The sequence below is a fragment of the Amborella trichopoda genome, chromosome 11 (assembly GCF_054954075.1).
Source record: "Amborella trichopoda isolate Santa Cruz 75 chromosome 11, AtrichopodaSantaCruz75HAP2 v2.0, whole genome shotgun sequence".
NCBI lineage: Eukaryota > Viridiplantae > Streptophyta > Magnoliopsida > Amborellales > Amborellaceae > Amborella > Amborella trichopoda.
This window is the reverse complement of record NC_142346.1, coordinates 7,274,652-7,286,363: the sequence shown is the minus strand read 5'-3', so window position 1 is coordinate 7,286,363 and position 11,712 is coordinate 7,274,652. Positions and strand designations below refer to the sequence as shown.

Genomic DNA, 11,712 nt, shown 5'->3' with positions numbered 1-11,712 from the left:
AACAAAAAATACTAACTGAGAGATGATACCCCAAACACATTGAGGTAGAGCCACACTGAAGCCTAGCATACCAAAGAAAAAATTCTATATATTTGTTGCATAGCAACAATGAAGAAGCAAGTGTGAAATCGACTCCCCATCTTCTTTACATATCAGGCACACATTTGGCAAAACCTTTCATCTTTTAATGAGATTATCAATGGTAAGAACCTTATTTTTCCCTGCCAACCAAATAAAACACTGAACTTTATGAGGAATGGGCCACTTCCAAATTTGAGAAATTTCGGGCAAAGACCACCTGTGGCGATCGTGGAACAAGAGGAAATACATGGCTTTTACTGAAAAAAGATCATCCTTATTGTGCTCCCAAATCACCTCATCACCAATGTTATTGGACAACACCACCTCCAGTAACTGTGATAACAAGCTCGAGACCTATGCCACAAAATAATTATTAACACGCTGCGCCACAAAATAGTCATTAACACGATTATAAGGAAACTGGATATCCCATGCCACCTGCTCTCCAACAACCTGATAGGTTTCACATATCAAAGCATTAGGGAAATAGGCCTTAACCTTTTGAAGATTTTCTTCCCTGATTTATTTTCACCTAACCACCTATGGTGCCAAAACGGAACTAGAGTGTCATTCCCCACACACCACCTGATATCTCTATGTAGATAGGCTTTGAACAAAAAAATATCTTTCCAAAAGACAGACCTTGATGCACTTCTTCTAACTCCTCCAATCCAAACTCCAAACCTATCAATACCGTATTTTGCAATAAGAACCCTACACCAAAGCTAATCTTTGAACAACAAAATATGCCACCACCACTTTGTCAACAAGGCCTCATTCATCAAAGCCACTCTTCGAATACCAAGACCTCCTTCACATATAGGGGTACACACTTTATCACATCTTAACAAATGATAGTTTCTATTCTTCTGAAGAGACCCCCGTAGAAAACTACACATCATCTTTTCAACTTTCCTTACTCATTTTCAAAAGAGACATTTGATAAATGGGTAAGTTTGCCAAGCACGACTTAACCACAGTCACACGTCCCCCAAGCGAAAAGATACTTGGGCTTTTATAAATCCAATTTTGTTTGAGCACGTTGAAGTACTTTGTCCTGTACAGAAATAGGAAATTTGGAATAGAAAATAGGAAGCCCTAGATAAATAATGAAGAATTTTTCCACTTTGCATCCAAGAGTCATAGTCAGTTCCTCAGCCAGCCCTCCGCTGCAATTAACACCCACCAAAGAAGTTTTCGCAATATTTACTTTTAACCCCACCGTCACCTCGTAAGACCTTTGAAATCTGCCAATATATTCAATATACTCCTTCTTGGCCTTTGTAAAGATCAAAGTGTGATCTGCATACTGTAAGTATGAAATAATAGGATCGTTCTGCCCCACCTGAAATCCCATTAAATTGCCCCTATTGACCACATTAGATATCATCAAGTTGAAACACTCCGGATAGATGGTGAATAAAAAATACGATAATGGGTCACCTTGACAGAGCCCTCTGGAAGAATTAAAGAACCTTTGGGACACCCATCAATAAGAATAGAGAACTAAGCCGAGGAGATGCACTCATAAATCTAATTATGTCATTTATCACCAAACCCCACTTTAAAATTTCAAGCAAAATGTTCTATTCCACTTTGACATATGCCTTTTCCATAACCAGCTTTATAACTATCCTCGGTTCCTTACTTTCAATTCCGAAATGGATGCACTCTTGGGCAATGAAGGCACTATCAATTAGGAGCCTATTCTGAATAAGGCAATTAAGACACTATCAGTTATGAGCCTATTCTGAATAAAAGCAGTTTGGGGTATTGAAATGATAATACTCAGCACCTTTTTCAAATGCATTGCCAGCACCTTAGCAACAATTTTGTACAAGCTGGTCAATAATGAAATAGGTCTGATATTTGAGAGATCCTTTATAACTGTTTTTTTAGGAATGAGCACAATGAAAGTAGAGTTAACCCCTCTAAATAATTCACCCCTCTCTAAAAACCTTCGCACCATAGCTAATAGTTCCATCGAAAGCATATACCAGAATCTCTAGAAGAAACACATAGAAAAACTATCAGGTCTTGGAGCCTTATCCCTGCCAGAGAGAAAACCGCTTTTAGCTCCTCCATAGATACCTCAATTTCTAACTGAGCCATTGGAAGAGTTTTTAAAGGGGATGCGATTCATGCAAAGGGTAGCACAAATGTCAGACGTGAATGCCTTTCGGAAATGTTCAATAATCGCCAAATTGCATCCATCCACATCATCCTGCATTATCCCTTGGATAATAAGTCCTGAGATATCATTCTGCCTCCTTCGTGAACATGCTATAGAGAGAAAAACTTAGTGTTCATATCACCCTCTTTAAGCCATTTGACCCAAGACCTTTGTCTCCAACAAATTTTCTGAGAATGCCGGAGTTCATTTAAAGTATTAATTTTTCCAATTCTCTCACTAGCAAGTATCTCAAAATACACCCCTCCACTCTGCATGGTTTGGTCCATCCCCTGAATATCCTCCAAGAGATTGTCAATCTTAACTCTCAATTGATACTTATTTTCTTTCTTTCATTCTATTAGCTTATGCTTAACATAAAGCAACTTTGTATAAATGGAAGTCTAAGGACCCTAAGGTAATTGCATTTTCCCAAGTCCTCCTAATAAGGTCCATCACACCTGCTTCATCCAACCATCCAATCTCAAGTTAAAAAGATTTAGGCCCTCGTAGAGGAGAACTTGAACAAAGTAAAAGAGGTGTATGGTTCGAAGACAGCCTAGGCAAGGCTTTCATAGAAGCTAACGGAAACCACTCCAAAAAATCACATGAGACCAAGAATCTATCAATTTTAGTCACAATAAGATTCCTAGGGCAATTATTAGTCCAAGTAAAAGAAGCACCTAACAAAGGTAAATCCACCAAACAATGATTCTGGATAAAAGCATTAAACAATATCACGGAAGAGTTAATCCGACCCTCTGAGGAAGACTCCTCAGGCCATTGAATTAAATTGAAATCACCCCCCACACAAAAGGGAACATTCAAACCAGATAAAACCCCCCGATAAATCATTAAGAAAGCCAGCTTTGAGAGCTATATTGTTTTGACCATACACACTTAGAAGACCCTACGAAAGGTTGGGCTCAGGACCATTGAATAGAATAGCTAACCATCTATCCCCTTTTAAAATATCAAAACTTTACAGAATCTGAGGATTCCACAACACCAATAGCCCACCCGAAGCCTCAACAGAATCAATGCCCTCAAAACACACAGCACCAGAACCCCAAACTTCCCGATCCTCCACGACAGAAGGGCTGCGAAGTTTGGTCTCTTGCAAAACTAGGACATCTGGTTTATACTTCTTAACCAAAAATAAAACATCCTTCTTCCTACTTGCATCCCCTAGACCTTTAACATTCCAGTTTAAATAAACATAAGAAAAGGTTGGAAGAAGAACCTGGACCTTCAGCATCATGCCCATAAAAAATAGTATCCATCATGCCAGCTCCATCATCATCGTCGGAGCATTCATCTGAGCTCACTGAAAACGGAGCATCCGCGTTCTAAACTAGCTCCCTGATCACCAGATTAGCACCTCTGGACCTCAGCCTACTCGAGAATCTAGAATGAGCAGTCGACCTCTTCTCTTTTGTTTTGGGCATCGTCGTCTTCTTCCCCTTGCTCCGAGGCAAAGTGCAAGGGGATTTGCCGAAATCCTGAGCCTGAGCCTTTGTCTATGACAACTGAAGCAGCCAAATGCTATGGAAAAGGCACCTGCAACACAGTCTATGCCTCCTTGTCAGTTGCAACATCCTCAATGACAATCTTGCTCTTCGACTGAGCTTCCTGAGCTGCTTGCTTCTCTACCTTCTTCATATCCTTGATAGCCTGAAGAATCACAACAACAGGGACATTATAGTCCAATCCCATATCTTCAATTATGACCCTATATTGAGCATCCTCCACTTGTTCATCGCTCTCATCTCCACCCATTGCTTCAGGAAGAGAAGCAATGGGTATGACCGACTCAGCTAGCACTATTGCTGACAGTGGATCTAAAGATCCTGCCACTTCGTAGATCTGGTTAAACCTCATAAGCCTCCTCACTCATATCAGATACATAAGACTTCATTACAAACTCCCTTGTTTCCTTATCAGAGTTCGATAATAGAATCACCGTCATATTATCTACACACAGAGGATCAAAATGCAGCCTCTCCCCTAGGTTAGTCCTCTTCTTCGTAGTTCTACGGCAAGTGAGAAACTTTAATCGTCCAGCCATGAGAAGCGCACATAATAAGATACCAGCCAGCTATTTGGAGGCAACAAAGAGCAGTTTCTCCAGCACCGCAAAAGGAGTTACCGCTTTCCTTAGACCCTGCACATCCACTTTCCCAACGAGACAATTTCCAAAAACCATATTCCCAAGATCTTCCCGAATACCTTCTGTGACAGTGTCACATCACGCTGCCTTAACCGACGCAAATTTTTTGTGGATGGAGCATGTGTTCCTGCAAGGTCCACCGCAGTCCCATTGTTACCACACTTAAAAGAATTGACAGATGTCTTCCCCGTCGAAAAGGAAGGCAATACAGAGGAATCCGGAAAGCACCCCACTGGAATCCACATTTTTTGGATCTTTAAATGTTTTGTAACAGTATGCCGTTTCAAAACCTAGCGTTGGAAACCCCCAGAATTCTTCCCATGACCAATTCAAATTTTTCCGGTAAAACCTCACCGACTCGAAAACTCTACCATCCCAATTCAAAAATTCCTGGTCAACTTTCATCGAAACCTATTTCGTCGCTCCCCTCTGCACTTCAGTCCATTCCTTCTAAGAACGTTGTATCTCACAAGGCAAAAATGCCTGGTAAACTTTGTGAGGATTATTCACTGGCGTGCCTATACCCTCCAAATTCACATCGATAAAAAACGAATCATGGCCCACTTGTAATCTTATTTGTCTCGGGCAAAGAACTCCCAAGAAACGATTGATTTTAACTCTGACAAAAGAAGCATTGGGACCACCTAGGAGCTTACGGTCAACGTCACAATATTCTCCAAACGAATTAACAATATCCTCAAACACACTCTGACAAAAGAAGCATTGGGACCACCTAGGAGCTTACGGTCAACGTCACAGTATTCTCCAAACGAATTAACAATATCCTTAAACACGAACTCACTCCAGATATGAAGAGGAATACCCCACAAGCGAACCCAGATAAGATCCATCTTCATAAAAGACGATTGCATCAATGGGCTCTATTCTAACAGTCATTAACGAACCACGAACTCTGTAAAATCTCTCCTTCCACGCATGATCAACATATTGGTCAGACGTAATATAATAGCAGCCCTACCTTTGCCTAACATCTTAACATTTGGCAAATATGACAAACCCCACTCCCGTTTTGCCCAATCACTTAGGTCGAAAGTATCATCTAACGGGGGACAAACTGAACCTACCAAGATCTATCGTGCCTTCTGATCAAATTCATTCAAACTTCCAATCTGCACCTTAGAAGCATCAGTAGTAGCCCCATTAGAACTTAGAGAAAAATCTTTCCCTATCTCCATTTCCATCAGCATATAGGTTTCTAATTCTCTCATGTTTTCTCCCAAACAATTTTTCTCTCTCTACCTCTTCCCACTCTCTCTAAAATTAGTTTAAAATATGAGATATAGATTGTTTTCTCTCTTTCCCTAAAATATGCTCTTTCTTTCTTTCTCTTATACATACTCTCTAAAATTAGTTGAAAAGATAGAAATTATGCCATATAATGTCACCCCCTAAAATTTATGTGTACTCTCTCTTTTCCCCTAAAATATAGGTAGTCTCTCTCTCTTCCTTTACACTTAGGATTGTGTCCTACAACTTTACAATTAGGGACCCTTTCTACTTTTGTAACACGTGCTCCTTAACTTTTGCTTTATAACATATACTCTTTTTCTCTCTCTTATTCGTATTCTCTCTCTCCTAAATTAGTTGAAAAGATAAGAAATATACAATATAATATTTCACCCCCTAAAATTTATACATACTCTCTCTCTCTTTCCTTTCTTCTCCTAAAGTATACGTACTCTCTCTCTCTCTCTTCCCTTAGACTTAGGATTGTATCCTACAACCTCTTTACAATTAAAGACCCTTCTTATTTTCAAGACACGTGTCCACCCCTTAACTCTTGCTTGGTAATGTAGTATAAATAACATGTTATCTAATTCATATCATCGTGTTTAAAAGAACATTGCCATTATAACTATCAAGCAATTATGTTGTACATAGTTAATGCTCGTATTTAAAAATAATAATAATAACAATATTAAGAAAAGCTTTTATACAATAAAGTGGAGATGCAAATACATGAAAAACCGAACACAAAACAAAGAATGATGACTGGTTATACTTGCAAATAGCCAAAATCTAATACTCTCCATTGACAGTGTTATTCTGTAAAAAAAAGTAAAGGAAAATGCAAAAAGAAAAGAGTGCATTATCCCTAAATAACAAAAAGCGAGAGTATATATGCATTGTGCTTCTATACAATAAAGTGGAGATACAAATACATGAAATACCAAACACAAAACAGAGAATGATTACTGGTTATACTTGCAAATAGCCAAAATCTAATATTCTCTATTGACAGTGTTATTCCGTAAAAAAAGTAAAGGAAAATGCAAAAAGAAAAAAGTGCATTATCCCTAAATAACGAAAAGAGAGAGTATATATGCATTGTTATGGTCCATGTTCTTTATGATTAAGTGTCACTCTCTTGACTTGTATTTCTTCATGTTCATCTCTGCAACAACATTGCTCTACAGTAACCTACCTCCATTCAAAATAAACATCATTGATAATAAATCAAAGAAAATTTATCAAAATACAGCTAACTTATAAACTATTTATCAATCTACCCAATATCAACTGTTGTAACTCATAATCATGTGTATTTCAATTAGCTTTTTGAAATGAAATCAATAAAAACAGATGAAATGTTAAACAATTCAATTAGGTATATTTTTTTTGTAAATATCCCAAATAACAAAACCATAAAAACCAAGAGTCTGAAGAACTTTAGACTGAGAGAAAGAGTAGGTGATATCCATTTAGTATGTGAGCTCATTGGGTTGGCCTGGCCTTTGCCTCACAATCTTGAGAAAGCAAGGCTTTTGAGCTGCTCATACTATGCAATTATATTGAATGCTGAGAGAATTGTGTTGTAGATATAATATTTGGATGTCTTCCGCTACAACTCTCTCCTCAAAGCTTTCAAGGAGCTACTCTTTGAACATGTTATTGTCTAGTTACAAATTTTCGTAGGAGGCAAAACAATGGTGAAATATCCCACTAAGTTGAGTATAATTTAAATTTGTATGCCCTATGTTCACTTCATCTAAAGAAGTCACACTACTGGTAAATAATTTCCTTTGTGACTACAACAGAATTAGGGGAAGCTATATTGCAAACAAACAAATTTATTGATAACTGTAATGAAGGGGATACTTTTTATAGCTTGTTTTGAACTCTTTTTCTCTTTCTCTATCTCTCTCTCTCTAACATAGATATGAAGTTCTTTGTCTCCCAAATATGAAGGCCCATCCCTCTCTCCCTCTAAAACTTCTTTGTCCTTAAAAAACAATCGAAAACCTTCAAACCATTATTAGTTTATGTTCTTCAAAAGGCCAATCTTATAACTTTGCATTATTCACAAACTATCATCTCCATTTGCTCTTCTCTTGCCTCCACTCACAAGGAACCAACCCCATTTGCCCCCTTTTCTCTTGTCTCTATAAATACATTGTTCTGGTCATTAATCCTCTTAATAAGCTAAAAATAAATACATATCAAAAGTAGGTTTTGATTTGAAGATAAATTCATATGCCGCTTGTGATTTTGCATGCATTCATGCATACATCAAGATTCATAAATTGCATATTAGTAAAAAAAATTAGTCATTAATAAGCTGTTTCATTTCTCGTAACCTACTAAGTATTTGAAGTTCACATATTTTATACCCATCTATGCCTAGTAGCATAAATTATTTCAAGGCTTAATTCAAATAAGTTTTTGAACTCACCACGTTGAGCTATGTCCTGTTGAGGCACTTTTCCAAACACTTGGTGTGCATTGTAACCACACACACTAAGCTATGAAGATTTCCTGCAAGTCTATTAACTTTAGTCAAAGGTTAGGCTGTGTACTCCATGTTCTTAAATAACAAATTACATAAAGAAGTTAGAGTTGTTACAACATAGTTTTTCTTGATTTTGAATATAATACAATCATATATAAGAACATGGAGGCACTTAATGGAGAAAACGCAAACAATCTCCATAAAAATGAAGACAACAAAGTTTTTCTTGATTTTGAATATAATACAATCATATATAAGAACATGGAGGCATTTAATGGAGAAAAAGCAAATAATCTACATAAAATTGAAGAAAAAAAAATATAAAAGAAAAAAAAAACTATATATCGACGGACTACAAATCACTAAGAAAGGAACTATGAATAGAATGACCATAATGAATAATAAATAAGTTTCTCTCATATACAAAATGAACTTCCTCCCTCTCTCTAGATTATAATAGGCATGCAAATGCCCACATTGTAGGTATGGAATATGGAGAAAGCATCCAGATTGTTCCTAAATATGTCTACACTATCTCAAGAAAAAAAGGAATCACAAAACTTAGGATCAAAATATGCCTTTTGAAAACCACTGAGACATGCAAATGAAAGAGGGACAATACTTGTAACTTACCCTGTCTACAACTACTTTTTTTTACAATAGAAACAAATGAAAACTTGATATGAACTTCCAATGAAAGCTATATAAACAAATTTGCCTAGTCATTTTGGGGTGGAACTCATTCTTTTAATGGTTGTTGTTGATTTTGATGAGGAAACAGTCTCAGTGAGAACATAAATCATGATTCTAGAGAGAAAGAAAAGGAAGAATATCTGAGATCATGGAGGCGAATGGAAAAGGTCACATAGCCTCTCTCTCGAACGTGTATTTGTTACCAGGGACGCTCCGTCTTCCTCTCAACGTCACTTACCATGCCTCAAAACCATTCCACTCAATGGATGATGCTTCCTAACCTCCATACAAGGATGCTTATATTTTTCTTGCACGACACATAATAACCAAACCACGTTGCATTTTACTGAAATATATGAGCTCACAGTCATGGAGAGAGTTCCAAAAATTCCATCACAGAAACCCTACAAATTACTGATACACAGTACACTTTATTAAAAACCCTAAAAATCACATAATCCCTATAATTTTAAGCTAAAAAAAGGAAATCCACTCATAATAGCAAGGATAACTATTAGAATAATTCCTCATAATCAAAATAGCAAGGAAAAAAATAGTAGAGAGTCTTATAGTTCATATATAAATCAACAAAATCCAGAAAAGTAGTTACTATACTTTAACAAAGCCATCAAAACACTAACAAAATTGAAAAAAAAAAATTCCTGAAGAAAAAAGACCTTGTCACAGCACATTTTGTAAAAAGATTGAAGAAATTTGTATAATTTTCACACGTTTAAGCTTAAAAAATAAAATTATAGAACCTGCATTTTCCAGCCCCAAAGAAACCCTATAAATTACTGAAACACAGTCCACTTCATAAAAAACCCTAAAAATCACATAATCCCCACAACCACCAAAAGGAAATCTAAGAATTACAGACCCTGCATTTTTCAGCCCTAAAAAAAGCCCCAAAAAAATACATAATCCCGACTAATTCAACAATTTTCAGTCATTCCAAGAAGGCAAGTGAACACCAAAAAAACCCTGAGAAAAAATCAATGTTACATGGTTATGCGAGAAATTTTGTGAGGCCTCGAGGCTTCAAGCAAATGTTGAGTTTACATTGTGAGATTCAAACAAATGAGTCCCGGCAAATTTTCGTGCGTTGAAGAAACAGTTGGGTTATGGCAAATTTTCGTGCGTTGAAAAAACGGTTGGCTCCTCTCTCTTGTTCAATGTCTATGTTTTTTCTCTTCGATGTCAATGTTCTCTCTCTTGCAAAGCGGTTTCTTCAAAAGCCCCCGGACAAAGTTTCGTTTCCTGCGTTGAAGAAACGGGGCAGTGTCCATGTTCACTCTCTTGCAACGCTTCGGTTTCTTCAAAAGCCCCACTCCCAGCAAATTGATAGACAATCCACTTCATAAAAAAACCTATAAATCACATAATCCCAACAGTTACAGTTTTAAGCTACAAAAAAAAAGGAAATGTAATATTTGCAGAACCTGCATTTTTCAGCTCAAAAAACAAATGCTGTGTTTATAGAGCCATTGAGAGAATTTCAAAATTTCCATAACAAAAACATAAAATTTTTTTGAAATGATAACTTTATTTTTAGAGAAAATATCCTATTATTTTTAACTTCTATATATCTTGAAACCCAAAAATTAAAAATATTACTCCATCTTTTTTATCTTCCAACCTCCTAAACCTTTTTTTACTTTATATTATTGACCTTAACACCTTATGACATGATTCTCTCTCTCTCTTAAAACTCATCATGATTCTCTCTCTCTAAAACTTTATCTCTCTCTTGAAACTCATTGCTCTTTAAAACCCAAATTACATCTCTCTCTCTAAAACTCTCTCTCTCTCTAAAACTATTGCTCTCTAAAACCCAAATTCTATCTCGCTCTCTCTCACATCATCGTCTCTCTCTCTCAAAACTTCATCTCTCTCCCTAAAACTCAAACTCCATCTCTTTCTCTTTCTAAAATTCCATCTCTTTAAAACCCAAATTCCATCTTTCTCTTTCTAAAACTCCATCTCTTTCTCTCTCTAAAACACCATCTCTCACACACACACATAAGAAAGTGTGATCGCGATCGAGCTCAAGCTAAACCCTTTACTGGTAAACTCATTGAGAAGCGGAGAGAGAGATAGATGGAGGTTTAAAGAGAGATACGAGTTTGAATAGGGTGTCATTTTAGTATTTGTTTGGTTAAAAATTTTATAATCAAAGATCCAAGGGATCGTAAGATAGAAAAAATAGATACATTTTGCTTACAAGTAATATTTTTAATTTTTGAATCTCATTATATATAGAAGTTAAAAATAAAGGATAAAAAAATATTTTTTTTTATTTTTAAAATAACCAATTTCTTAATGGTTTATGATAACTACTAATAATGTCCTTTAAAATTGAGTGTGGTAGTCAATCGTGAAATGTGTAATCAAATAGAGTATTCATCATGGAAGTCAAATTTTCATCCTGATTGTTATGCATACAAGCAACAAAGGCATCAAAATAATACCAAAATCGAAAAAAACTATTTTCCTGAACAAAAAAGACCTTGCCACAACACATTAGGTGCAAGGATTGAAGAAAATCTTATAATTTTCACAGTTTTAAGCCAAGAAAAAAATCTAAAAATTACAGAATCTACATTTTCCAACTCCAAAGAAAACCAATAAATTATTGATACACAATACGCTTCATAAAAAACCCTATAGATCACATAATCCCTATTGTTTTAAGGCAAAAAAAGGAAATATAAGAATTATAGAACCAGCATTTTCCAACCCCAAAAAACAAGGCTGAGTTTACAGAGCCATCGAGAGAGTTCCAAAATTTTCATCACAAAAAAAAAAAAACTAAACTAAACTAAACTAAAAACAAAAAAAGATTTA

The 11,712-nt window shown here is 36.1% G+C and overlaps 1 long non-coding RNA gene across 1 annotated transcript; it reads right to left on the bottom strand.

The window, feature by feature from the left end:
* Positions 1–5,738: 5,738 nt before the first annotated feature.
* LOC148779714 (uncharacterized) lies at positions 5,739–10,476 on the bottom strand. The gene is made up of 2 exons (XR_016044087.1): positions 8,116–10,476; positions 5,739–6,863 (listed from the first exon to the last, which is right to left on the bottom strand). It is a non-coding gene; the product is annotated as an uncharacterized LOC148779714 (long non-coding RNA).
* Between the last annotated feature and the right edge of the window lie 1,236 nt (positions 10,477–11,712).